The sequence below is a fragment of the Belonocnema kinseyi genome, chromosome 8, assembly GCF_010883055.1.
Source record: "Belonocnema kinseyi isolate 2016_QV_RU_SX_M_011 chromosome 8, B_treatae_v1, whole genome shotgun sequence".
Taxonomy (NCBI): domain Eukaryota; kingdom Metazoa; phylum Arthropoda; class Insecta; order Hymenoptera; family Cynipidae; genus Belonocnema; species Belonocnema kinseyi.
In genome coordinates this window covers 111,228,556-111,234,105 of record NC_046664.1, presented here as the reverse complement: position 1 = coordinate 111,234,105, position 5,550 = coordinate 111,228,556, and the positions used below count along the sequence as shown (strand labels likewise).

The following is a 5,550-nucleotide window of genomic DNA, read 5'->3' as shown; positions in this document are numbered from 1 at the left end:
AGGCTGGCCTACGCAACATGTAGCAGAGCTGACTCACCGACATGCTACGTTTGAATGCGTCGCTCCTAGATGGGAGAGTGGTGAGGGCCGAAAAATCCACGTGTTAGGTGGACGCGGTTGCCATAGAAACGGTGAAAGGTTGAAGAGGGTAGCACCTCGATATAGTCGAAAATGTAGTTAAATGTATATATAGGTCGTCCCCACCACTGACCCATGCCGTATGTAGGACCTAATATCTTTGCTATGGCTTACATCTTACACTACGAATCCTAGTAATTTCAGTGCCGCCTGATGGTCACAACGCAAACTTATACTTCGCTAGTTTTACTTATCTCTTTTCTCTCTCGAAAAAAAAACAAAAAAGAGTAAATACTACTCGTCACTTGAATTAATTTTTTTTAATTTCTCAACTTATTTATTACTTTGAATTATTTCCTGAAAAATACGGACATTAAAAAAAAATACGGACGATACGGACAAGCCTCGAAAATACGGACATTTGTAACAACTGACATTTGTAACACAAAAATAAATTTTCTACTAAGATTAATTTTCAGGCATTAAAAAGACAAATTAAATAGTTCAATTTTCAACACAAAAACAACGGATTTAAAAAAAGTTTAATTTTTAATAAAAAAAAGAATTTTTAACCTGTAAAATTAATTTTCTGATAAAAAGCAACAAACATGAAAACAAAAATCTTAAAATTGTCAACCAAATAGATGAATTTGTTACTGAAAAAGATAAATTTGGAAGCATAAATGAAATAGTTAAATTTTCAATTCAAAATCAACAAATTTCCAAAGAGTTAAATTTTTAATGAAAAAGATGATTTTTTAACCGAGAAGATAAATTTTCTACCAATAAACAATGAATTCAAAAAATATGCAGTAATCTTTAAACACCAAAAAAGTATTAATTTTTAATAAAAATATTTTTTATTTTCCACCATTTTTTATTTTTTTTCATCGTTATGTACTAAAAGAATGATTAAAATTTTCATTAATAGGCTCTTAAATTAATCTTTGAATACAAAAAAAACAGTAATTTTTTCAAAATGTTTAATTGTGCATAATTTAAAAAATTCCCTTAAGATCTTTCAGATTCTTTTATGTAAACTTTTTAATTAAAGAATTCCAAAGTCACCTAGCCAGTTTACGATCTAGAATATAGACCATGCCATATATGCAAAATTAGTCTTCTAATTAATTAAATCATTCTACATTTTATTTCATTTCGTAAACTGGCCTGAGTAATTGGGGCACTTTATTTTAGTTCGCGAAAATCGTTCGAAATTAAATACATGGGATTGGCAAATCTCCCACCTCATCTCTGGTAAAACGTTACCTCTTAAATCTCGCAATCAGCTGAGTTCGCTCCCTGTTCAACTTAAATCGTTATTCACAATAAAATGATGTCTCATACATCCATGAGAGAATTCGAGACCCTGATTGGCTGCGAGAATTATATGGCTGCGAATCTACATTGACATTCAGGCTTTCTTGCCACATGTGGATACGATGCAAGAGTGACAGCGCCAGTTTTGGGAATACATTGTAACATTGATATACATTATCAGAGTATCTGCACGTAATGACATGATATAAAATGGGCGCTACATTTGACAAATACACGCTGAGAATTGATGTTTTCTCTGTAACCGTATTCAAGGAGGAAATTCGCTTTCCAGTATTATATATAATAAACTTTAATTATCTTATTTGCAAAATTCGAGCCTGGACTGGGGTGGGGGAGCCACCGTGCCCCCCTTTGGATCCGCGCCTGGCTCTGAGTAACAAAGGTGCTAAATGGAAATTTCAGAGACAATTTGAGTTTCAAAAGGTTTAAGTTGAGCCGGCAAAAGCTGCAGATGTCCTAGGAAGCTAAATTAGATGTTGTAAAATAACTCATAAATTTGGATGGATTTTTCGAGTGCAGATTGTCACGAACTTAAAATGAAAACTAGATTTAAACTGTCGTTGGGTCTCAACATATCCTAGTCCCTTTGAACGGTCACGTTCAAGATACAATTAATTGTTCACATTAATTCGAAGTGGTATATGAGTAGGAGTAAGCATAGGCTGAGATACAAGTCAATAAGCATAATACGAGTATAGATTCGCACAGAAATTCCATAACACGATTTAAGATATAAGATGAAATATCTATAAATTTTTGCAGAAATACAGTTGTGGATCGAATATATATAATTGTATGCAGACAGTCATATTTTCTGTACAGGTGAATATTTAGCTAAACACTGCCACTTATATCTAGTGGCAAAGGCGAGAACTTCTTTATACTTCGCTTATATTGCCCTCAAATTGTTTTTACGGTGACCACTCGGATAATATTGTCACTTCCAGGGTGCACTGCAACAATTCTACCAAGTACCCACTGCATTGGAGGCACATTATCTTCTTTGAGGGTCACGAGTTCACCGATTTTGATTTCGCTGCTCTTGCAGTTGTGCCATTTTTTCGAACATTTAGTTCGTGGATATACTCTTTGAACCAGCGTTTCCAAAAATGTTGACGCATTTACTGGACATGTTGCCAAGATGATAAGCCACCCGAAGGAATAACTTGCACGTTCTGCTCTGGCATGCTCTTAAGAGAATCACCGATAAGGAAGTGACCAGGTATCAGAGCGGAAAGGTCATTAGGATCAGTAGAAATAGGAGTTAGAGGTCAGGGATTAATAATAGATTATATCTCAGTGGTTAAAGTCAACATCTCTTCATAAGTTAAAAGAGTACTACCAATAACTCTCAAAATATGGTGCTTAAAAGATTTGACTGCCGCCTCCCAAAGCCCGCCAAAATTCGGAAAACGAGGTGGGATTACGTGTCATGCGATTTGATCATTCTAGAGCGTATGCCTTACCCTTTCGTTATGATTATAAGATGACAAAAGCTTTTGAATTTTCTCGATTTCGTTTCTAGCACTTGCGAAATTAGTGCCATTATCGTAATAAAGATCCGAACTCAAACCTCTTCTAACAAGAAATCTGCGCAAGGCGGCTAAAAAGGCCTCAGTTGTAAGGTCACTGACAAGTTCAATGTGAACAGCTTTAGTGGAAAAGCAAACAAAAATTGCGGCATAAATTTTGATTTTGTTTCGATTCCGATGACGATTCTCCTTAAGAAAAAAAGGACAAAAATATTCAACCCCAGAAACCAAAAACGCGCGTTCAAGAGAGATGGCCCTTCGGAAGATTGCCCATCACATACTGCAGAGTATCAGGCTTCGCGCGAGCACAGATAACGCATTTGCGTACAACCCCCTTTACTGTGTTTCGTTCGTTAACTATCCACAAAGTCTAATGGAGAAAATTAAGTGTGGTTTGTGTGCCTCCGTGCATAATTTTTATATGTTCTTCTCTAATTAGAACTTCAGTGAGGTGATTATGCTGTGGCAATAAAGCTGGCTGTTTTTGTGAGAACTGAAGATTTGCTTTTTCAAGTCTGCCCCTACTCACAAAATTCCTTCAGAGTCTATAAATTGAGCCAAGTTCGTAAGTTTGCCTTCCAGTTGCGCCTTTTGTTTCAAGGATTTTATTTCGTTAGGAAAGCCTTCTCTTTGAACTAATTTAATTATCGTTACCATAGCGTTCCTTAATTCTTCAGTTTTTAATGAACCAGTTAGTTTGTCTTCAGTTCTCGTATTAAACGTTACTGTTTTGCAACATGCAACAAATCGTTTTAATTCCTCCGAAGACGAAAAATGTTTTAAAATCTCAACATTAAGTTCTAAACGCTCTTAACATTTTGCTCGAGAAGCAACCAGTTCATTTACGTTGTTTAGGTTGCAGATTTGTTTATCCGAATTTCATTTTAACATTTGATTTTTATTAAGTGCACGAGATATCGCAGATTGTTTGATTTCCGTTGAATCCGCGGTTTGTAAAACAGATTTCGGCCGCAGGTTCTCGCTTTTACTGATCCATTCTGGACCGAATTGCCACAATCGGGCGTTAATAAAATCGTGTGGTAGTAGACCTTGTGAAATGGGATCGGCGGGATTACTTTCTGAGCGCACGTGTCTCCATTCAAGATTTTGGAAAGTCCTAGTAAGTGTAACGATATCAGAGACGCGATTTTTTGCGAAGGTTGGTAAAGAAAGGGGAGAAGTCTTAAACCAATGTAAGGTTATTGTTGAATCTAACCAGAGAATTGTTTTTTCGAATTTTAGGTGTGGTTAAGCTTGTAGTGGCGCTTTGCACAGTTGAGACAAGAGGAGGGCTGCCGACAGCTCTAATCTTGGCAGCGTTATCATTTTAAGAGGAGCGACTCTCGATTTTGCACACACTAGACGGTTTTCGCATTTTCCTTCAAAATAAGTGGATCGAATATAAATACACGATGTAAATTTTGGTTGGAACTGCAGCATCCCAACCTAAGTCTAGAAGCCACATTTTTTGCATTAGTATTTTTGCATGTACTGTAACGGTGCCCAAAAGGCCGAGAGGGTCGAAAAGCTGCGCATTTTGAGAGAGAATGACCCGTTTTGTTACTGTTTGACTTTCGTTCGTTTGATTGATATTAAACAAAATGAAACTTGCTCGGCATTCCACTGAATCCCTAACGTTTTTGTTGTGCTGTCCAAGTTTAATTGAAAACATGGCTCGTTAGAACAGTCTGACAACGTTTCGATTAAACTTGGATCGTTTGAAGCCCATTTTCTTACATTAAGGCCACCCTTATGTGTTATTCTAATCAATTTGTCGCGTGATTGCTTAGCCTCTTCACGCGTTGAAGCTCCGGCAAGCAAGTCGCCGACATAGAAATCAGTTTTTAAAATTAAGGCTGCTCTTGGAAGGGAGTCGGCTTCGTCGATTGCCAATTGATGTAAAGACTGAATTGCTATGAACGGAGCAGATGAAGTACCAAACGTCGCGGTATTTAATTCAAAAGTCTTGACCGGGTGCGAAGGATCTTCGCGCCACAAGATTGTTTGGAATTTTCGATCATAGGGATGCACCATTGTTTGTAAATACATTTTCGGGATATCATACGAGGGTAGTTCGATAAGTCCTTAGAATGACCAACAGATGGCGCGCGAATCGCTCCAAATCATCTGTTTTCAGTCAGCACCACTCCCGACTTGATATATGGTGCAGTCACAGTCCACATCTTCTGAGTTTACGTGTTTTTATAACCAATTGAAAAAAAAAATTGTTCGTTAAGAAAAATGAAAAAAAAACGAGTTCAGAGCGGTAATCAAACATTTTCATTTAACAATTTAAACATTTAAACATTTTCCATATGAGATAAAAAATGAATTGGACTCAGTTCATGGCACATCTGCCCCTGCTTTAGCAACGGTTTATAACTGGGTAAATGAATTTAAGCGTGGCCGTACATCAATAAGTGACGAACCACGTTCAGGAAGGCCCGTAGAAGCAAGTACTCCCGAAATCATCAATAAAATCCACGATATGGTGTCAAAAGGATAGAAGATTAAAAGTGCGTGAGTTAGCTGAGGCCACAAGGATATCTATAGGTGCAGTTGTTTCAATTCTACATGAAAAATTAGGCATGAAAAAGCT

General features: G+C 36.9%; 1 protein-coding gene across 3 annotated transcripts in view; it reads right to left on the bottom strand.

Annotated features, from left to right (window-relative positions):
* Window positions 1-5,550, bottom strand: part of LOC117177884 (alpha,alpha-trehalose-phosphate synthase [UDP-forming]) — a 285,945-nt gene that overhangs the window by 237,811 nt on the left and 42,584 nt on the right. The window lies entirely within an intron of this gene.